This window comes from Marmota monax, unplaced genomic scaffold (assembly GCF_021218885.2).
Source record: "Marmota monax isolate L192 unplaced genomic scaffold, Marmota_monax_Labrador192_F-V1.1 WCK01_AAM20220418_F8-fsc00052, whole genome shotgun sequence".
Taxonomy (NCBI): Eukaryota; Metazoa; Chordata; class Mammalia; order Rodentia; family Sciuridae; genus Marmota; species Marmota monax.
The window spans coordinates 7,321,025-7,344,929 of NW_026693473.1; the positions used below are offsets into that span (position 1 = coordinate 7,321,025).

At 45.0% G+C, this 23,905-nt stretch overlaps 1 protein-coding gene across 11 annotated transcripts in view; it reads right to left on the reverse strand.

Annotated features, from left to right (window-relative positions):
- Tnk2 (tyrosine kinase non receptor 2) overlaps positions 1–20,924 on the reverse strand; it is a 46,856-nt gene extending 25,932 nt beyond the window's left edge. For 2 of the 11 annotated variants that reach the window (XM_058583543.1, XM_046458132.2), the window contains exon 1: positions 20,342–20,923. The gene's annotated coding sequence lies outside the window, so the exon portion shown is untranslated. Of the gene's footprint in view, positions 1–20,341 lie in introns of all 11 variants that reach the window. The other 9 variants (XM_046458134.2, XM_046458127.2, XM_046458130.2 and 6 more) reach the window with 7 other exon arrangements.
- Between the last annotated feature and the right edge of the window lie 2,981 nt (positions 20,925–23,905).

Here is a 23,905-nt window from a genome sequence, read left to right on the forward strand (position 1 = left end):
CCCCCCTGCCACCCCATACACAAGGCCCCCTGTCTCTGGCTTCCACTGCTGCCCTCACAGTTGCAGACAACTCCTGGGATTTCATGGTGCGGGTGATGTGACTCAAATAGCATGTGTGGACAAGGGGTTGCAGGCCCCCATAGAGCTTATCTAGGACTGGTGAATAGAATATAACCTGAATAGGGATCATGAACCCCAGAATCTTTGCTGGACCCTGCAGATTGATCCTTCAGGAACCCTCCCCCATCCCCAAGTCCCAGTCTTGGCTGGGCGTCTCCTGGCTCAGTCCCTAATGTCGCCCTGTTACCCTGGTGCCCGACGGAAATAGGAGGCCCACAGCTTGCCAGAGTGGGGCAGTCCAGCCAAGAGCAAGGGCGGGGGGAGTGTGAAGATCTCCACCCCCTACCCTAGGACTGCCTTGTCTGCCTGCAAAATGCAGGGTGCCTCCTTCCCAGCTGGCAAAGGTCTCAAACAAATATGTCCCCAGACCTCTGCTGGGATGCATGTACCAAAGCTATAGGATCCCAGGCTACAAGATACCTCTTGTATAGCACCCCACAGAGAAAACAGACAGTTTAAGAGGACTGGACATACTATATCAAGTCCCCATAGGCCCCCCATGTTCCTAGAGCTGACAAATGGTCCCTCTGCCCCTTCTCAAAGGGAGCCAGCTGCTCTTACAAACCCCTCATTACGGCCCCCAAACACACCTGACAGCTGCAAGAAGTCCTTTCCTGCTCCCCATCCCCCCTGGCCATGCCTGAGGAGCCCCTTTTTCTTGCACACTGATCTCTTGTCCCTATTCAGCTGGTCATCAGTTCAGGGAACCCCAGCTGGCTGGCAGGGTAAGCAGCTGGGGTTAAGAGTTTTAGGGATTCAGCATCCCAGGCTCTTTTTCAAAGGCCTCTTATACTGCTTAACATTCCTGGGGGTTTCTGCAGGAACAGTCATTTCCTATTCTGATGGGGGTAGGCAACCGTCAGTACTTCTTTCCCTCTCCCTGTCATTTACCACATAAAGCTATGGACAGCAAGGTACAGCCTCCCCTCAGTCCAAGTGAATAACTAGTCAGAGAGGTAGGTCAGAGCTAATGGACAAGAAAAGTCAGAATGAAGTTACCTGGATAATTACTTTTTCCCATAAGCTAGCAGACCACATCCTCAGACTGGAGTAGCCTACTACCATCTATCACGTACCACCTTGAAGGGGACCCAGTGACCTGTGGTTAGGAGATAACCTAAACAGGATTCCCTCTACTGCAAGATGGGGGTATTGGATCAGAACAGCCAGATTAAAAATTCTAGTCATCCCAAAAAGATGTGCACCAAAAATCCACCAGAATTCTATGCCTGACCCCTTCCCTGTTTTTATTACTAGGGATTAATTAAACCCAGGGAAGCATCCATAGTCCTTTTAAAATATAACTTATTTGGGCTGGGGTTGTGGCTCAGTGGTGCAGCGTGTGCCTAGCACAAGTGAGGCCCTGGGTCGATCCTCAGCACCAAATTAATATAAATAAAAATAAAAATTTAAATAAATAAGTAAACACACACACACATACCTTATTTACTTATTTATTTTAGGGCACAGTCTTGCTAAGTTGCTGAGGCTAGCTTCTAATTTGCGACCCTCCTGCCTCAGCTTCCAGAGTAGCTGGAATTACAGGTGTGGGCCACCACACCTGGTCTGACACTTTTCTTAGGTGTACAGTAAGAACAAGTTCTAGCAGCTTTTCCAAAAACACAGCTGTAGAGGGCTGTAAAGAGAAGCAATGTATATTGGGGGTAAGAGCCAGGTCCATTCCTGAACACCTTACTCCTAGCCATAGGCAACAGCCCCACACTTTCTGCCTCAAAACTCTCCAGCATATTCCCTTTCTCCTATCAGCTACTGCCCCCTGCTGGCTAAGAGAAAAAATGCTTGATCTCAAATGGAAGGGAAGAAGCCCCATAAACAGTGACCACATTTTCCAAAGCTACAGGGTCGTTAACTTGATATATATACTCAATAAGCTGTAAATAGGTATGCCCAGGATACACAGACAAGGTTCCCATAGAAGACTGAACTTGAACCCCAGCAGTGCTTGCTTCCTAGGATCCTAGGGGGCATTACAGAAAGCCCAAAAGGCAGCTTGAGTCCCAGGGGACCTATGCACACCATGGCAAAGGCTAGCATCAGCAATTCACCACTAACATCACCCGTTCAACCACTGCTCCCTCCTCCACACATGCATGCACACCCGCATGCACACACACGCGCACATTCATACATCATCATTCTTTACCCAGTCTCCTAGCCCCCAGGATGGGTCCCAGGCCCAGAAACACAGACACTGTACTCCTAGGAGGTTGCTGCACAGTGCAGGGTTGGGCCTCTGCTCACCGCTTATGATGGGGCTTGGGCCTCAGGTACCTAACTATTACCTAGGTGTTCCCATTACCTGCTGTCCCTCCTCACTCCCAGCCAGGCGCTGGTAAGCAGATCTCTCCCCCATGAAGCCCAAATTTCAGCGTTAGGCCAGGGAGGGAAGCAGCAGCCGCCTGCAGCTCCCGCCCATCCAACGGCAGCGCCAGCGTCACTGCTTGCGTCCAGGGGGGATGGGCCTCGAGCATCCTCCAAGAGGGCAGGGATTGCTAAAGAGCCTCAGCTGGGAAATGGCTCCAGTCCACCACACCCGGCCCCATACCTTATAGCTTCAGGTCCAAGAAGGGTGGCTGGAGACTCTCCTGCAGGGTCTGCCTCTGTCCCCTTCCCCAATCCTGTCCACAGCCTCCATTCGACTGTGCAGCACTGCTCCCCTCTGCCCTGCCCCAGCCAATAAAACAGCAAGCTAGCTTTGCCAGGTATGATCCTCAAGAAAGACAGCGCGGAGGCCCAACCCTCACTGATCACAGAACCACAGCTCTTCTCAGTCCTTGACCCACCTCCAGGAATTCAGAGCAACTAATTAGGTCCTCTGGAATACAAGCACCCCCATATCCCATGATAAGGGGGGTCCAAATCTAAGACACCACAGAAGAAAAGTGTCCATTGCAACTAGACCAGAGTTCCTTCTTTCTAGACATCCTGGGGCCTGAAACCTATTCCTCCACCTGCCTCAGCTTCTACTCTGCTCCAAGAATGCCAGGAGCCCAACTGCTCAACTTGTGTAGTTCCAATCAGGAACCCCACCAAGCCACTCCTCACTCAATCATGCAAGCCACAACTCCCACACTGGAGGGAGACAGCGGCCCACCCACCCTGACCTGCCTCAGCCTGTGCCTCATCTTTGGAGGCCTTGACCTCACCCTCTCCTCTGCACCTAGGAGTACAGGGCAGGCCTTCATACTGAAGTTCCTCTCCGACTTCAGAGTAACTCCAGAAGCGTTGGAAGAAATGCTCCAACACATGCCCACGCAGGGGTGCCTCACCCAGCCCTGGGGTGAGGCCATGGCCAGCCAACACAGGAAGTTCCACTGTAGAGGCTCCTCCTCTCCCTCTAGCCCCCAGGGTCCCAAGGTGCTAACACACACCCTCTCATTCTAATAGCATCTGAAGCATCCACTGACTCTTTCCTACTAGGTACTTAGGGCTGAGATCAGGATACCTTCACTCCTCCCTGGGTTGGGGCAGAGGAAAAAAAAATAAGACATCCCCTTCTCCACTCAGCTTCCAGGTTGAGGAAAGAGACCCCAGGAGGGCACTGGGTGAGTTTACAATAGGCTCACTCCTCATCTTAAAGCTTGATGGGGTATGGGCAGTACTCTTGCCAGGCAGGGGGTCCAGAACACATGGTTTTATTCTGTACAGAAGCTCCTTGGTATCTTATCACAGCCATGGAGAGAAACTAGTCTTGGGAACACCTATGGCTGCAGAACCCAAAGCCACCAAGCTGTGAAATAAGGAAAGCTGAAAATGCCACATCTACCCCTTCTTGCCCTAGTTGGATAAAAGTTCTGATCCAATCCATTCTCCCTTCTTGTTTTCTCCCTGCCTCATCCCCATAGAAATCCTACCTCCCAACACCACCTTGTGACACCTACAAGAGTTAAACCACCTCTGGGAATCAGGGAACACCCCACATGTACACCCCTCTGGTTTTTATTTACCCCTTTATCACTCCATGCCATGTAACTAAAGGGAGTCAGGAGTAACTAGGGACAGCCTAAGTCTGCTGTCCACTCCCCTCTCCAGAGGCTCTCCAACACCACCAATGAAGTGGCATATCCACACTGAGGAGCAGACATGACATGCAATTTCCGGCCAAGAGATTTTTCCAAAACAAGCTATCATATTCTTGGGAATATATGCCAACCTTACTCCAAACTGGCCCTCTCCTACCTCTGCCTCCCTCTTCTCCAAGCCCAGAGGAATAAAAACACATGGAGAAGACAGGAGGACTTTCAGTTCCCCCTCACCACCCCATTGCCAGAGAGTTATCTTGCCTCCCCATGTGAGCCCCACAAAGTTCAGTTAGCCTTAACTCACCTCTATGCAGGGCCCAAGCTTCTGGACCACAGCCAGGAAGGAGTCTCTCCGAACCTCATCCCAAAGGGAAATGTACCAGGCAACCCTGCACCTTCAGGTCAGCCTGGTCTTACATCATACTGGTCAGGGGCCAAGGATGAGAAGGGAGTGATTCAGACACACAACATAGCTGTCCACACCCTCTTCATCTCCATTACATGGGGTCCACTCCTTTCCATGGGGAGCCTGGCCACTGACGTCCTGAGGGCAGGCAAGGCTAAAATGTGTTTGCAGGCAGTGCTAGGCCTTAAAGTCTCTTCACCTTGCTTAGCTGTTGCTATTTCCTAAGACTTTTGACCTCACCCTTTATTCTCTTGTTAAAGGATGATCTACTTCTGGGGAGCAATTCCTCTACTCCCAAGGATCCTATTTCCACCCTATGCTGACTACCTCCAATCCTGAGCTTCTAAAGCTCTCGCCTCACATTTCCAGACATTTACAGGATGGTTCCATCGGGAGGCTGCACAAGTGTCACAATCTGTAGCATAAACTGAGCTCATCATCACCCCCTTGAGCTCTGCTAATCCTGCTCCTGTATCCTGACTGAAAGCATCACAAGCCAACTCAGGTCAGAAGCCATACTACCCATATCCAGCCAGGACTCCTCCTTCCTTTACCTCCTATTCCACCAGGCCACTACAAAATCATGTTGTTTCAACCTCAGTATTCCCCCTAATCAATTCCCCTGGGATTAGAAATCACACAGACCTGAGCCAAAATCTTAATTTCACACTTTATAGATGAACAACTTTTGGGCAAATCACTTAACCCCTAAATTTCAATTTCTTTCTGTAAAGTGTGGATAAACAAAATCTCCCTCACAGAGTTGTTGAAGAGTCAATGACTTGCCCGGTGCAGTGGTGCATTTGTGTAATCACAGTGGCTCAGGAGGCTGAGGCAGGAGGATTTTGAGTTCAAAGCCAGCCTCAGCAACAGCAAGGCACTAAGCAATTCAGTGAGACTCTGTCTCTAAATAAAATTCCAAATAGGGCTGGGGGTGTGTCTCAGTGGTTAAGTTCAATCCCTGGCACCTCCCCCCCCCAAAAAAAAGAGTCAATGACAGGCTTAGTGGAGCCCACTTATAATCCCAGTGGCTCTGGAGGCTAAGGCAGGAGAATTATGAGTTCACAGCCAGCTTCAGCAACTCAGTGAGACCCTGTCTTAAAATAAAATGCAAAAGGGACTGGGGATATGGCTCGGTGACTAAGCTCTCCTGAATTCAATCCCTGGTACCAAAAAAAAAAAAAAAGAGAGAGGGTGGGGGAATGACTACAATAGCACTTGGCACATGGTTGCCTGTTTTGTCATTGCCATCTTGAGGTAGAAGAAATAATAGGTAGAAAGGAGACCCAAAGGAAGGACAAGAAAATAAAATATTTTATTTAGAGACAGAGTCTCATTAAGTTGCTAAGTGCCTCACTAAGTTGCCGAGGCTGGCTGTGAACTCATGATCCTCCTGCCTCAGCCTCCATCACCACTGGGATTACAAACCTACGCCACCACACCTGGCAAGAAAATAATTTTAATCTAGAAGTTCCACGTACTCTTCCAGGTCTGTACTCTCTAACCCTATCTCCCTTCTAGGCCTATTATTCCCAGATTCCTTGGAAATCTGTAAGTCTACCTGAGCATATTAATTAAACCCTCCGGTACAGATGAAGCAAAGAGGCAGGATATCTTGAGGAAATCTATAATTCAGGAGACTTTCCAGTGCTATCAATCAACTAATGAAGACCACATTATCCTAATGATCCAGACCAGTATTGAGATTACCAGAATGATGATACCATTCCCACATACCTTCCCATACCCACCCCTCAACAAGTTTCCTTTAAAGAAGACCTGAGAACCCAAAGACCACATTTCTCACTCTGGAGATGGCCTACTCTCTCCCTCAAATGAATATTCCTTGCTTTACCTCCAAAGGCATCTCTTTCAAGATGACCCTCACTTTCCCTTGAATGTATACCTACTTCCTAAATAAACCATCTGTGCCTGGTGGTAATGTGCTGAAATTCTATTCTGTCATGTATGCAAAGAACCCCACTGGTTCCGAATCAGGTTCCACCTTCTCTCTGGGAGCTCCCTGGAACCTTTGGAGACACCTCTTGTCCTGTGAGAGTATAAAAAGACCTGAGATCACCCCTCTTGCATCCTTCCATACTTCTGAGTCAAACTCTCTGTTGGCACATAAGGTCCTTCAGGATCTACTCTATTTCTTCACCTCCACACTACCATTTATTTCAAATGTCTTGTGTCTCAATAAAGTCAAATGCTTGCTTTTCCCCAGCCATACCTTATTCCTTAATTTTAATGCCTCTGAGCTATTATTTGTGACACTTTTTATCTATAAAATGAACTCCTCTATACCATTCAAGACCCCTATCAAATGCCATCTCTTGTGTAAAATCCCATTTCCTATCTCCAAACCGTTATTTGCATATCCCCATGTTTGTTTTTGTTAAAGAACATTTATAAATAAGGGTTAGTAGAGGGCTGGGGATGTAGCTCAGTGGTAGAGTGTTTGACTAGCATGGGGGAGACCCTAAGTTCAATTCCTAGCACCACAAAAATGTTTTTTAAAAAATTTTAAACCAGAGTAGTATAAGCACACCAAAAGTATTTCAAAGGTTAAATTATCCACCATGCTCCAATTCTTAAAGAGTCACTCTCTGTAACTCTCTGTATTAGTATACAATTCTACTGAACGCCTGTACTGTGGTTTACACATTGTAAAGTGCAATGGACCTGGTTGAGAGTTTGATAAAAAGACTTCAGCCTTAGTGACAAACAATGGAGAAAGTTTGCCTCTTTTCTTTTGTGCTCTTTCCACTTGACTTCCCCAGTGGATACATACCCACTGGTTACCCTCCCCCTGCTTCAGCTTTGCCCCTGCCCATTATTTCTAATCCAGAAAAGCTAGCAACTTCATGGGAAGAGAACTGTCAATCTCATAATAGCCACTCCTGTCCCAGACCCACTAAGCTACTTAGCTCCCACCAAGCTGTTTCAGACCCATGGACAATTCAGCCAAGCCTTCACCAGCCTTCACTAAGGGGCCTTCTCACCAGACTACAGAGAAGAGTTGGGCCACAGGATGCAAGAATGAAAGTCTGGGCTTGTCAGGCATCCCAGCTTTACTGAGAGAATAAAGGGGATCCAGGGAGGGCCAGGGTGGTGTGGCAGAGTACAAAAAACCAGACATAGGGCCCCTCCTATGACTTATCTACTCCTACTCCAATGGAGAAGGTGTAACTTTTAGAGAGGAAGGTAAAGGCCTACTGAACAACACAACAAATCGTGCTGAACTCATCATCTGTCCCAAGTTGGTCCTGAAAATGTGATGAAGCTATTTCATGCTGCAGCAGCTAAACAGTAGTATGCCAACCCTGCCATCCAGATGTGATACTGAAAACCCTAAAGTACTCCTGGATATCCCTCACTTCCCACACTCACACACAAGCACTAGTAATATGTGACAGAAGACAAATTCCTGTGGCTCTCTGGGTCTCATGGCCATGCACATCATGCATGTTCAGTTCCTTGACTAAGATGCCAAGAGCTTCCTCTTGCCAATCATCTTGCTCAGGCACCAACACAATACCAAGGCCCAGCAGTGAACCCAAGGAAGAGAGGAAAGTAGGTGGGAAGAAGGATACAGTCCAACTCTCAGCAGTTTGCCACTCTCGGAGCTCTTCCAGGGTTTGCACAGAGGCTATCCAGCTGGTTACCCTGCCCACTGCTGGCTCAAGCCTCACCCCATCCCACCCCACCCCCACAGCGAGAGTCCAAAGCTGAAGGGAGCTATTGTTGGGCCCTGGAGGTTGGGTGGGGAAAGGAATAGTGGTGAGGAGATTCAGAACAGTTACTCTGCAAGAAACACTGCTCATCCCCTTCAGACTTTGTCTACATGAAAACCCCAGGACTAGAAACATGCAACCCATGCAGGCTGCAGAGCTTAGAAGGGCATGGGAGTGAGAGAAATGTCAGGGACTTTAAGATATACACATTAAAACCCATCACATCCTTCTCATCCATTTGACCAATGAAGAAACTCAGATCCTGAAAGGGGAAAGAGTTTACCCAGTCCAAGGCATTAAGAAGTTGTCATAAGGGATGGATCCCTGCAGTTAGAGCAGAGCAAATGTTCAGAGTGCTAGTTTTTTGTCCATGGAGGGGAAGCCCTACCAAGGTCAGGAACTGGTGAAGTTCAGGGGCCCAGAGAGGGAACCCCATCTCATTTAGTTGTACAACATAAGAAGACAGACAGGAAAAAGCCAGTGTTGCCCCACCTAGTTTGGGGGCGGTGGGGTGGGGGTAGCTGCTAAAGGGAGGGACCAGGCCAAACCCCCGTACCCCATCCCTCTCTTCAGTCACTCATCATGTACCTAATATGTGTTCACTCTGAGCTAGGGATTCTGGGGAAATCTGAAGAAACACAAGTCAACAGACTGGGTCTTCAAGAAGATGGTATGGTGGTGCACCTCTGTAATACTAGTGGCTCGGGAGACAGAAGCAGAAGGATTGAAAGTTCAAAGCCAGCCTCAGCAACTTAAGGAAGCCCAAAGCAAATTAGTGAGACTGTCTCAAAATTTAAAGTCCAAAAAGGACTAGGGATATGGCTCAGTGGTTAAGCACCCCTGGGTTCAATCCCTGGTACAAAAACAAACAAACAAACAAAATAACAATGACAGTATGTACAAACTCTTTATTACATGCTTCCTATGCACTGATTGATTTAAAACCCTCCTAGGTACTCTACTCTATCCATAAATTTTACAGATGAGGGTAAAAGATAAAGCCAGAATTTAGTCCACATACAACCATAAGCAAAACTGCTTGGCTTGTGGATTCAAGTCTCTGGAGGAAAGAGTGGAAGTCTAATATCCATTCCACTGTATCAGATATGTCAAATATATACTGTACTGTCCTCTGGTGCTAAATGAATTTATGGATTTTATAAGATAGTTTAAAGAGGCCAAGATCCCAGGAAAAGACTAGATTGACCCATGCAGATCATTTCACTCTTTCCTAAAACTCTACCAAAATAATAATAAATTTTTTTTGTTGTTGTTTTGTTTTGAATGGCATAGTTCCTAAGGCTGGGGAAACTGGTAGATCGGACAAACATATATCTTTGGAAGCTGAAAAGCAGATAGGCCAGTGACAACAGAGAGCACCTGAGATAATCACAGATTACAAAATGAGAGGAACTCAATGACCTCAAAATCCTCTGAAGGCCTAGAACTGGCAGCCCCAGGCACCTATGAAAGAAGAGGTGATGTGTCTGAAGGAAAATGCAGGAGTACTTATACTTAGAAGCTATTTAAGAAATAGTAAGTTAAGCTCAGTGGTACACACCTGTAATTCCAGAAACTCAAAAGGATGAGGCAGGAAAATCACAAGTTCAAGGCTGACCTTGGCAACTTAGCAAGACCCTTTATCAAACTATAAAAGAGCTGGGGATGTGGCTCAGTGGTCAAGCACTTGCCTAGCATGTGTGAGGTCCTGGGTTTGATCCTCATTACTGAAGGGAAAAAAAATTTAAAAAACAGTAAGACTTTACTTCCCAATACAATCAAAGGTGATTGCCCCTCCACACCCTATCAAAGCCAAAAATTTCCCCAGAGAGATAAGCTGAAGGTCTTTCCAAGGAGCTTTGTGGACAATAGGAGGTGCACATCCCAAACAAGGGAAGCACAGGCAGTATGCCAAGATCCCAGTTCCTTTTCTACCTAAGAACTAAAGCCTCCACTCTCTTAAGAGACAAAAGATGTGTTCTCTAGGGCCTCTGACCAAGCCAAGAAAGATGTAAAGATACCAACACTGGGAGCCATCCATACCAACAAATGGGCCATCCGGGTCACCAAAGTTCAAAGGCCTTAGAGCACTGTAGTCCTTAAGAGCAGACAATAAAAAAATTACCAGATGCCCAAAAGAAGAAAATTTCAGACAAGAATCATAAAATATTATAACCACAAAAAATAACAGAATTATTTTTTTTTAAACTGGAGAAACAAAAAATTACAAATGAGCTTGGCGCGATGGCACACACTTGTAATCCCAAAGGCTTGGGAGGCTGAGACAGGAGGATTGTGGGTTCAAAGCCAGCCTCAGCAACAGCGAGGCACTAAGCAACTCAATGAGACCCTGTCTCTAAATAAAATACAAAATAGGGCTGTGGATGTGGCTCAGGGGTTGAGTGTCCCTGGATTTAATCTCCAGTAACCGCCCCCCCAAAAAACTACAAATGAGAGCAGCAAAAAACTCAACAGACCCATCCCCATTCTAGCAGACTCTGGCATACAATGGGTGCTTGTAAATATCTGTCATATGGATAAATGAGGTTAATTCACTTGTCTTTCAAATTTTAGTGAATATAGAAATAACAAATACAGATCCTGATCCCACAGAATTGGAGTGGTGCCCAAGAGTCTCTATTCTAACAATTTCCCAAGTGATGCTGTTGTGCTGGTCCATAAAGCACAAACTGAAAAGTAAAGGCCTTCTAAGCTCTAGTTTTTTTGCCTTCATATGTATTAAAGCCAACTGCAAGCTTGAAAACTGTCAATGTTTGGGCATCCCCTGAGATTCTGATCGACTCGGTCTAAGTGAGTCTCAGGCATCATATCTTGAAGCTTCTTCAATAGATCCAAACTGGAGCTGAGAACCATAGCTCTGATGAAAGCCCATAATTATGCCAATCATTTGTCCTCGCCAGAACAGTCTGTTCTCAGATATTATCTTCATTGTTAACCTGAACCATTTTTTAAAATGCCCTTCACACCAAGATCATAAACATAAGTTAATGGGTCTAAATAACCCAAAAATTGTTCTGATAATTTTTTCCTGATTAGATTTTCACATTCATTTTTTTTTTTTTTTTTAATGGAGTCTTCTAAACTTTAACAAGGCAAGCCTTCTTGGAAAGATTTTTTTTTTTTAAATGAGATGTAGACTACCTCATGGTATAAAATAGTATTAACAGCTCATCCTCACAAAGAATGTGGAATTATATTAGACTGCAATATGAACTCTGGAACCTAAAAGGTCCATTGAGTAATGTCCTGAAGATGCTGAAAGAAAAAAATTTCCAACCCAGATTTCTATATTCATTTATCAACCGAATTATCCAGGGTCAGGGTGGCACAGTCTCAAACCTACCACCCGAACATGGTCCTCTCTCCCGAAACTACAGAGAATATGCTGTACTGAAACTAGAGAGTAAAGCACCCAAGGGGAAGACTAGGGATACAGGAAGTAGAAGGGCAGTAAAGGAAATGCCCAGGATTTTGAAGGTTGCCTAGTCTGTGCTGTCATAGGGCAGAAGGATGTTAAAGAGTCTTCTTCAGAAAAATGAATTTGACAGAATACCTAATGGAACTGACATCTTGGGAAATTTAGACAGTTAGTGAAGAATGTGACTAATCAAAAGGTACACAGAACACTTGGCAGGACTAGAGTATATAGCTCAGTAGTAAAGAGCTTGCCTAGTATAAAAAAGGTCCTAGATTCAATCTCTAACACAGAAAAAAAAAAAATTAAATAAAAAGAAAACAAGGGTTGGGGATATAGCTCAGTTGGTAGAGTGCTTGCCTCTCATATATAAGGCCCTGGGTTCAATCCCCAGTGCCACCCCCCCCAAAAAAAAAAAAAAAAAGAAAAGAAAAAAACCTAAGGAAACAAAAACAACTACAGAGAGAACAAAAAGTTGTTCAGAAAGGGAAAAGCCATCACATTTTATGATATAATAATGTAAGCACAATCAGTTAAAGCAAAAAAAAAAAAAAAAAAATCTAGAGTGGATATATTAAAGATGGGAAGAGTGGAAGGGTGAGAATGGGTGAATGAAAGTCAGATCCTCATCTTACTGACCAATGCAGGATAAGAAGGATCAGATTTAACAGGGATCAGCTGAAACACAAACAAACACAACAATAAGGGCCTTGGAAAAGGAAAGGAGGGGATGGGAGGGGGACATCATGCCAGCCTGAAAAGAGACATCAAGTCTGGAGAACATCCTGTGACCTGCTGCTACTCCCTGCTTGTTCTCACCTGCCAGATTGGAAAAGGTAGGCCCTGGATAGAATTCACCAGAGGGTCTTGCCTCAGCAGTGGGGTTATTATTAGCCCTAGACTGAGTATGGCTCTGGTCCCACCTAGCAAAACAAGACCCAAAAAGAACAAATCATCTCCAAGCCATGTAACTGCATTCCAGAACAAAACTCAAGAATTTTTATAAGAATTCAAAAATATTCAGCAAACAATTAGGTGAAATTCACATTGTCTGGCATCCAAACAAAAATTACCAGGTGTGAAAAAAAGCAGGAAACTATGACTTATAACAAGGAGATGAAGTAACCAATCCCAAACAACCCAGAATTGACAAGATGTAAGAATTAGTAAATATGGGATGTGGGTATAAATTAGTAATAGAGTACTTGCCTAGTACATACCAGCTCATGGGCTTATGAAATAGTTTTTATAACTACTTTCCACATGTTCAAAAATCTGAGACATTGTTTTTTAAAAAGAGATCCAAATCAAATTTCTAAAATAGCCAGATATGGTGGTGTATACTTATAATCCTGGTAACTCTGGAGGCTGAAGCAGGAGGATCTCAAGGTCAAGGCCAGCCTCAGCAACTTAGCAAGACCCTGTATCAAAATAAAAATTTTTTTAAAAGGGCTGGGGATGTAGCTCAGTGGTAAAGCACCCCTGTGTTCAATTCCCAGTACCCCTCCCCTGCTAAAACTTTCTAAAATAAAAATGACAATTCATGACAGTAATATACTGAATGGAAAATGGACTCAACAGCAGATTAGACACTACTGAAGAAAAACATGGTAAACTTGAAGATGCTGGAAAAAAAAAAAAAAAACAACTATCCAAAACACACACACAATAGAAAAAGAAATTTAAAAATAAATAAAGCAGCAGATGAATAGGGTGGCACATACCTACCATTCCAGCTACAGGGAAGCTGAGGCAGGAAGATCCAAGTTTGAGGCCAGCATGGGCAACTGAGCAAGAACTTGTTTCAAAATAAAAGGATTGGGGATGTAGCTCAGTGGCAGAGCGTGTCTAGTATTTTCTGGGTTCAATCCCCAGTACAGAGGGGGGAAAAATATATGTATAACTGGAGTTCCTGAGAAGATGACAGATAGTTGAGGATAAAAGGAATATTTGAAGAGATAATGGCTGAAATTTCTCCAAATTTGGTTAAAACCATAAGCCCACAGATCCAAGAAGTTCAATGGACATCAGTATAATATATGAAAACTACCTCAAGGCACATCATAATCAAATTGCTCAAAATCAGTGATAAAGAGAAAAAAATTTTAAGTAACAATACCAGACACAGGAACAGTGAACATGATCAAAGCAAAATATCTGCAAGTATGGAAATGTCACAATGAAAGCCACTTATCTGTATAATTAACATGTTAATTATAATAATTTAAGTAGTAGGAGAGGGAGAAGACATGTAATGTATGGAGGAACAAAGATGACAGCCAATTTCTTGCAAAAACAACAGGAAGTGTGAAAATAATGGCATAACACAACTATAGTACTGAAAGAGTGAGCTGGGATTTAGTTCAGTGGCAGAGTGCTTGCCTCGAATACCCAGGGCCCAAGGCCCTGGGTTTGTTCCCCAGCAGCGCACATGCATACACACACACACATACATACACACAAGAAGAACTAAAAGAAATTTGACAACCTAGAGTTTTATTCCAACAGAAAAACAGTAATATCTTTGAAATATAATGCAAAATACCCTTTTAGATATACAAAAGCTGAAAGAATTCATCACCAGTAGACTCACACTACAATAAATGTTAAAGGAACTCCCTCTAATAAAAAAAATAATAATACCATTAGAAATACAGATCTATGCAAAGAAATGAACAGCACTAGAAACTGTACAATTGTAACTACATGGGTAAAATAGAGTTTTTTCCTTCTTATTCAAATCACTTTAATAGGTGAATGTAGTATGAGTTTATAACACAGTTTTCTGGGTTTTTTTTTAAATTTTGTACTGGGGATTATATTCAGGGGTGCTTTACCACAAAGTCACATCCCCAGCCCTTCTTATTTTGAGATAGGGTCTTGCTAAGTTGCTGAGGTTGGCCTCAAAACTTATGATTCTTCTGCCTTAGCCTCCTGAGTCAGAGATTACAGGTGCGTGCCACCAGTCTTATATAACATACTTTTGACAATAATAGCATAACAAGAGGGAGAAATAAAACACCATTTTAAGTTTTTATACTAATATCACTTGAAGGTGTTATAAGTTAAAGATGTATACTATAAATCCTATAGACATTACAAGAAAATGATCCATAAACAAAGATACAAAAACACTCAACAAATTCCTTAGCAAGGGCATGGTGGTACACACCTGTAATCCCAATGGCTTGAGAGGCTAAGGCAAGAGGATGGAAAGTTCAAAACCAGCCTTAGCAACTTAGTTAGGCACTAAGCAACTTAAGGAGACAGTGTCTCAAAGCAAAAATAAAAAGGGCTTGGGATGTGGCTCAGTGGTTAAGTATCCTTAGATTCAATCCCCGGTACCAAAAAAAAAAAAAAAAATTCCTTAGCAAACATAATCCACTTACATACACAGATAGTTATAATATAAATTATAGCATAACCAAGTGGAGTTTGTCCCAGAAATATGAGGTTAACATTTGAAAAACTATTCGGTGTAATTCACCATGCTAAAAAACTAGAAGACAGAATCCAATATCATTTTGAAAGGCACACACACACACACACACAAAAATAACATTCTTTCCTGATTAAAACTCTCAGTGGTACACACCTGCATCGCAACAGCTGGGGAGTATGAGGCAGAAAGATCCCGAGTTCAAAAACCAGCCTCAGCAACTTAGCAAGGCCTTAAGCAACTTAGTGTAAAATTTAAAAAGGGATGGGGATGTGGCTCAGTGGTAAAATGATCCTGGGTTACACCCTCTATACAAAAAAAAAAAACACAAAACAACCACAACAACAAAAAACACTGCACCAGAGGATCTAGCCAGTGCAATCAAGTAAGAAAAAGAAGTAACATAATGCATTCTGCTGTCATGTAGTTAAAAAATAAAATCAATTAAAAAAAAAAAAGAAGTAGTAACAGGCATAAAGATCAGAAAGAAGTAAAACTGTTTTTATTAGCAGATGGCATGATGATTTATGTAGATTCTGGAAGCTACCAAAAAATCTACGAGAATAAGTCAGTTTAGCAAGGTTGCAGGATTCAAGTTCCATATCAAAAAATCAATAGTATTTATGTTAGGTGCAGCAGCACAGACCTGTAATCCCAGCAACTTGGGAGGTTAAGGCAGGAAGATATCAAGTTCAAGACTAGCCTCTGCAACCCAGTGAGAACATGTCTCAAAATTAAAAAGGGGACAAAGCTCTAAAAGGCTGGGGGACATAGCTCAGATGCAGAGTGCCCTGGGCTCAATCCCTAATACCAAGAAAAGGAGGGGGAAGGAAGGAGAGAAGGGAGGAGAGACAGAAGAAAAAGTATTTATCTATCAGGAACAATATACTGAAATGTAAAACAATATCATCTTATGGAAGTATTACTGACAAGAGCTAAAAGGTATATGTAACCCAAATATCTATAAATGCATTAATAGATAATCAAAATGTGGAATACTGATAGAATTGTTCAGCCTTAAAAAAAAAAATTCTGACATGCTACAACATAAATGAATTTATGCTAAGTAAAACAAGCCAGTCACAAAATAGAAATACTATTTGATGATACTATATGATTCTACTCCCATGAATCACCTAGAGTAGGCAAACTTATAAAGACAGAAAGAAAGTAGAATGAGTGGTTGCCTGGAATTGGGTACAGAATTTCAATTATTCAAGATAAAATATTATAAACGTTTCAATACCACTGAACAGCACATTAAAAAAAAAAAAAACATTAAAATGGTAAATTTATATTATATATATTCACCACAATTAAAATAGCTTTTAAGCTGGGCATGGTGGCACACATACAATCCTAGCTACATGGGAGGCTGAGGCAAAAGAATCACAAATTCAAAACCAGTCTGTAATCCCAGCAGCTCAGGAGGCTGAGACAGGAAGATCACAAGTTCAAAGCCAGCCTCATCAACAGCGAGGCACTAAAAAACTCAGTGAGATCCTGCCTCTAAATAAAAACACAAAATAGGGCTGGGAATAGGCTCAGTGGTTGAGTGCCCCTGAGTTCAACCCCCCAGTAACCCCCCACCCCCCCAAAAAAAGAAAAAAAAAAAAAAAACAGCCTGGGCAATTTAGTGAGACCTATCTCAGAATAAAAAATTAAAAGATCTGGGGATGTAGAGTACACCAAGTTCAATCCCTATTACCACAAAACAAATAACAATAAAGCAGATTTTAAAGATTAAAAGGCCATTTAAAAAAAATTAAGCCAGGCATGATAGCACACACCTGTCATTCCAGTGACTCAGAAGACTGAGGCAGGAGGATTGCAAGTTTGAGGCCAGCCTTGGCAACTTAGCGAGGCCCTAAGTAACTTAGCAAGATCCTGTTTCAAAATAAAAAATAAAAAGGACTGAGGATGTAGCTCAGTGAAAGATAAGTATCCCTGGATTCAATCCCCAGTACCACCAAAAACAAAAACATAAAATCTTCTCTTCAAAAACACAATGTTAAGAGAATTAAGTTGCAAACTACAAACTGAAAGATTTGCAAAACAGATACCTAACAAAGGGCTTATATCCAGAATACAAAAATCTTTTCAAGGAACTGGGGGGTTGTGGCTCAGAGGTAGAGCACTCGCCTACCATGCATGAGGCACTGGGTTCGATCCTCAGCATCACATAAAAATAAAATAAAGATATTGTGTCCTCCTATAACTAAAAAATAAATATTTAAAAAAAAACTTTTCAAAACTTAACATTATAAAAAACACACAATTAGAAATGGGTAAACAATCTGAAGAGACACATCACCAAAACTGTAGTTTGAAAATAAGGACATGAAAAGATGTTCAGCATTAGTCATTAAGGAAATACAAACTGAAACTATAATCAGATACCATTACAGACACATTAGAATGTCTAAAATTAAAGAGACTAACCATATGAAGTGCTGGTTGTATACCAAATTGTTCAACCACTTTGGAAAACAGTCCTGCAGTTTTTTGTTTTGAGCTGGGGTTTTACCGGGCTGTCCAGGCAGGCTCTGAGCTACCGGGCTCAAGCCATCTTCCTGCCTCAGCCTAGACTACAAGCATGTGCCACCATGCCCAGTTTTGGTTTTTTTTTAATATTCTTTTAGTTGTTGATGGGCCTTTATTTTATTCATTTATTTATATGCTGTGCTGAGAATCTAAACCAGTGCCTCACACATGCGAGTGCTCAACCACTGAGCAACAATCCCAACCCTCTCATACCTCTTTTAATTCTAGGTATTTTTTCATTTATTTTAAAATTTGTAAAAATTAAATTTATGATTTAATAAAGAAATAAACACATACAGAACAAAAAATAAATAAATTTATTTAACTACTTCATAAAAACAAAAATTGTACAAATTAATGGGGAAATGTGATCAATATGCCAGTTTCTTGAGAGCTAAATGTTTACCTACTATCCTACTATATGATCCAATCATTACAGTCCTGGAGATTTACCCAAGAGGAAACAAACACCATATATCTAAACAAAGACTAAGATAAATGTTCATAGAAGCTTTATTTGTAATACCCAAAACTGAAAACAATCCAACAGGTAAATGAATAGATACTGTGGCATATGCGTGCAACAGCATACTCAGCAATAAGAGGATAAACCTCTGATATATGCAACAATGAGGATGAATTTCAAAAGTTAATACGCAAAAGCCTGACCCTAAAAAGGGCACATGCCATTTGATTTCCATGTACACAAAATGCTAGATACTACAAACTCAGATTGACAGAAAGCAGATCAGTGTATTACCTGAGGAGGGAACAACAGAAGAGAGGTGAAATGAATTCCTAAGGACAAAAAAAAAAAAAAAAAACCCTGGGCATATTCACTACCTTGTTAATGGTGATGGCTTCAAAGGATACACACAACGTTGAACTAATTAAATTGTATATTGTATGTTTTAAGTATGTTCAGTTTACCATGTCATTATACCTTAATAAAGCTTATTAAGAACAAAAAAAAAAAAAAAAAAAAAACATCTTCCAGAATAAGCACAGAGCAGGGTGGTAATCTCAGACTTAAGAGATATGATCCTGTCTCCCCAACATCTGTTGCTGATCAGAGATTCTGAGAGGTGGAAACCAGGCAGGTACCACTGCACTCAGAACTCTGAAGGAGTCATGGCCCACTGAATAGACAAGGAAACAAACCCAGAGATGTTATCTTACCCAAGGTTACAGAACTAGGAATCAATGGTATCACCAAATCAAAACAGATAAGCCTAATACTAAAACCTTTCTCCTTCTCTTCATCTATCACAAATTCAAAAAAGTACACCTAAACAAGTAGGTGGAGGTGTATATATGCTTGTGTATATGTGCTTAGAACAGACAATTCTCTCCTCTGAAGCCAGAGAGCCAGAACCCCTCTGGCCATTCCAGAAGAGCCAGGCACCATGGACACTGCAGCTGAATTTCCGGTAAGTGAGTGTTTGGGAGGCAGTGTGACAGGCACGGGATGAAGCTGACAGACAAGTTTGGGTTTGCATGAGTAGCAGGCTAACCGGCTTCTCCAGCAGTCCCAGCCACCACCACCACCACTCCCTCTGCCTCCACAGGAAAGCTGTATCTCCACCCAGTATAGTTCAGGAGCACTGGGGTCTGGGAGTTATCTGACTCAGCCACTCAAGGTTGAGGCAAACATGGGTCCCGGTTAAGGTCCTGAAGCAGGCAGCAACTCTGCATGCATCCCTACCTGAGAACTACAGAAGCCACCAACAACCCTGATAGTGCCAGGAAAGGAGTGAACAGCCCTAGAAAGATAAAGCCCATAAGCTGCTAACCAAGCCCCCAAACCACCCCAGGAATGAGCAGGGCTGGCATTCAGGCCACATGGGTCAATAAGAAGTCAAATCTAGCCTCTGGCCCTGGCCTCTGTAAGCCCCACCTCTAGGCTGGGCCAGGAGTGGGCCCTACAGGATGCAGGGCCCACAACACCACAGCTACCCATCTGTCAATCTCCACTGGGTGAGGTTAAGGCCCGCACCACAGACACAGTCCAGAGTGCAGCAGTGCAGGTACACCTTCCTCTCCCACCTTTTTCACATTGGGATCCCAAGGTCCCACTCAGACAAAAGACCTCACAAGTTGCTCTCTGCTCTTCTGCCCACTTTTCAACCTTGGCTCTGGGCCATTAGTATAAATCAACCATGACAAGACCTCATGGCAGGAGCAGATCAGGCTCGTGCCCAAGCTACTGGCTGCCACACTTACATCTCAGCTCATGTGGCCAACAGGGTTACAAGGGTCTGATGCCTTCTTCCTTTCTTAGTGGCTGGAGGCAACTTGTGCTGATCACAACCTGAACACTATTGTGTGGAGGCACCCCCAAATTCCATCAGTAGACAGGTGGAGGGGGTAATTACTTCCCCTGCAACTTAAAACCTGGGACTATCCCTGTTTTCCCTCTGCCCAGACCTGGCAACCACCCAGAGGATCTCCTATCCAGTCTAGGCTAGGAGATGGCTGCTCCATCACTCCATTCGCTATATACATTACTGGAGAGAAACGTCAACCTAAAAGAACACAAAAGCAGTTTGGAAAGCACCCTCTTTTGGGCTTCCAAACACATCAACTCCTGCTAAGAACAGAACTGGGCTTCCTTACCTGCCTCTTTCAGCTGCCTCCCTGCAGAAAAATCTTCGATGATGCCCAGGAGGAAGAAGCAGAAGAGGATCCCGCAGGCCACTTCCTGCCCTTGGGCAATGGCTTCAGAAGCTCTCAGGTTCACAGTGCTGTTCTGTGCCCCAATCCCCAACCTCCTACATCTTGTACTCCCTTCGGCCCTGGAGGGATCCCAGTGCCAAGCTGGTGGCCTGCGGGTTACCACCTCCTCCTACGCCTGCGCCTGCGGGTCCTGTGCCCCTCGGGGGGTCCCTCTCCCTCCTGGGACCCCTTCCCGTTCAGATACGTTTCCTGGACAGCCCAAACCACCTGTCCCTCCTGCACACCTGGCAGCCAATTTGCTTCCTGCACTCCCAGGCGCCCTTCCCCGTCAGGCCCCTGGGGGCCCACAGGCCGGGCCCTCCCCAGCAGCTCAAGAGTGTCTTGGCGCGCTGGGGCCGCTCCCAGGACCCCCGCCTCGAGTCTGAGGTGCCCGCAGCTCTCCCAATTCTGCTCACCCTGCTCGCCCGAACTTTCGAGCCCCTCCCCGCGCTCACAGAAGCCGTCCCCGAACCCCGGCAGTTGCTCAGGCTGCTGCAGCAGCCTGCGTGGGCTCCCCTCCCCCCGTTCCTGCACCCCGGCGCGGGCCTCGCCCCGCTCCTGCACTGCGGGGCTGCCTCCCCCCTTCTCCTGGTGTTGCTTGCGGGGCCCCAGACCCTCCTCCTGCGCCACAGGCCAGCCGGCCGAGCCCTTCCACCCAGGCGAATGCCTCCAATCCACGCCGTTTGTCGGCCCCCACACCACTCCCAGGTTGGGCTCGTGCCCGCGACCGCCCCGCTCCTGTACCCCCAGACCCACCCCGCCCTCCTCCTGCACGGCCGGACCCACCCCGCCCTGCTCCTCCACGCCGAGCTTCAGCCCGCGGAGCTGCTGCGGGCCCCAGCTGAGAACCCCGACTCGTTGCGGCTGCTGCTCCGGCAGCGCTGGGCTAAGCCCGCCACGCTCCTCCTGGGCTCCCCGCCGGGGACCCCCCGCCCCCACAGCCCAGCGCACTCGCCTGCCCCCGAGAGGCCGCGCGCTCCCGCCCCTCCAGATGGTGCTGCCCTAGGCGCCCGCTCACACCGCCCCCCGCCCGGCTCCTTCCGCCTCAGCCCCCAGGGGAGGGGGCTGCGGGGTCCCCACCCCAACCGCTTCACGGCCGCCTCCGCGTCGCGAGCCCTCCTCCCCACCCTCGCCTCCGGGCGTTGACGTCGGCCGCCGGGCGCCGCGCCCCGCGCCGGCCCCCGCAGGTGCTGCGGCCCCGCGCGCCGGCCGTCAACGCGCGAGCGCCCACCCGGTTTCCCGGAGCCCGCGCGCGCCTGCGCCGCCCCGGGGGGCGGGACCCGGCTGGTTCGGTCCGCCCTCTTAAAGGGCCCAGGCCCATTACTTCTCCACCGCCTCCTCCTCTGGGCCCCCCGGATCCACCCCAAATTCTCCCACCCGCCACTGGCTGGCTCTGGCCTTCCTACAGTACCAAAGGCAGGAAAGGTGAAGCGAAAGTTGGGAGGTCTCACTGAATTAAGGGAGATGGGGAGCACTGGAATGCGAGTCTGCCATCTAAATAGCGGTTCAGCAGCTGCTTATTTACCCTGTGAGTTAAAATGTCACCACCAACCTCAATTGCTTGGCTCTAAGTGAGGAGGGTGGTTTGTAAGGTTTCCAAGGTCACAACCAGTGAGGGTGGGACTCTAATCCTAATCTCTGTAGCAGCCTGGGAGTCTAGGAACCTGGGCCTTCTGCACTCTTTCCCTGGGCTAAGGAAGGGATTCTGAACAAGGGAGAATTTGTCTCATGCTTGTGACATTTCTCTCTGGGGCCTTGAGCAGAAATAGTCCAAGCAAAGGGGGGGCCTTCTTCCTGCATTGCTCCCTCACAAGTCCTCTTCTCCCTGCTCACATACACATATAAGGAGAAAACTCAAATTTCTGATTCTTAGTAACATTGCATCCTGGAAACCCAGATCCAACCCTCAATGAGGCAGCCCTAGGCAGCAGGACTTAGAACCCACAGACTTAGGGCCACTCAGCCCTGTTACTGTCTCTTTCTCATCTATAAAATGGGTATAACAAAGCAACTCAAGAATGAATGAAGCCAGGTGTGGTGGCCCATGCCTGTAATCCCTTCGGCTCAGGAGGCTGAAACAGGAGGATCATGAACTCAAGCCAGCCTCAGCAAAAATCAAGGTGCTAAGCAACTCAGTGTGAACCCCTGACTGTAAATAAAATACAAAATAGGTCTGGGGATGTGGCTCAGTGGTAGAGAGCCTCTGAGTTCAATTCCCAGAACCAAAAAAAAAAAAAAAGAATGAAGGATTCAACATCAGGGAATAGGCAGGAGTAACACTATTTACCCCTTTGATAAATTGGACTTCCTCTCCCTTTACCCCAATTCTAAAATCTGAAGAAAAGCCGCACTTAATGATTGCTAACTGCTAAATTTTTCTTTAGATATGTAAAACCCAAATATCTGGTGATCTTCAGATAACATTAGAATGTGCAATGTTATTCTAGTCCTGTGTATAAACAAACCCAAAGTAAGTTGCTATGAGGTTTAACTAGCAGAAAAGTAATGTTTGTCTAAAGAATTACCAGAACTAGCCCCAGGAGATCAAGGCAATGGAAGTATTCTAGCCAGAGGGAAAAAACGGACGACTCAATAGATGGCAGAAGACTTAACTGCTCAGCACTTAACCTTTCTGCATTTTATACCTCTGATCCTCCTTTCCCTCTCTATAAAAGTCTTTTCATGTACCTGAGTTCCCCAATATATTCTTTTGGTGGGGGGATAATAACTTTTCTCACCCCATCTCAGGATACCAGTCCTTGAATAAATCTGATCTCTTTCCATCAGCTCTTGACTTTAGAGTATTGACTTTTGAGTGGTGATCAGATGGACTTAGGTCCAGTAAAAAACACATTGTCCAGCATTAGGCCCAAAGACCATAGCCAAAGGACAGTAAGACAACCAGAAAGGGAGTGAGTTCCAGATACCTACACAGGGCCTAGTCTGGGTGGGTGAATGTGGGTTGGTGCCTTGCCCTGTGAGGCAAGCAAGACAACTTTCTACTTACTTACTTGATAATACTATGTGTGACAGGATCCCTTCCCCATGGAGCCATGGAAGTGAATACACCCTACCATAGACAGAGTCTTTCCCTTGTTGCCTCCTCTTAGGAAAAAAAAGTCAGAAGTTCAATAGATTTGGGGGAAAAAACAGGGATTCTTCCAACCTCTCTCAGCTACATACCTCAGTAATGATAATCATTAAGGTTTAAGGAACCTAATTGTGGAAAGGGCATTGCACTTTGCATTTATTCTCATGCAACCACCACAGAAACCCAGCAAGATGCATATTATCCCCCCTCCCCCATTTCACAGATGATAGGCTCCACCTTTAAGTGACGCTCGGGTCACAAAGCTAGCAGTAGAAAAGCCAGAAATCAAATCCAGTTTTTTGACTCTAGTCTATGCACTGAATCACTAAGGCACAATAAAGCAACATTAACCTGGAAAGCTTGCTGTAAGAAGT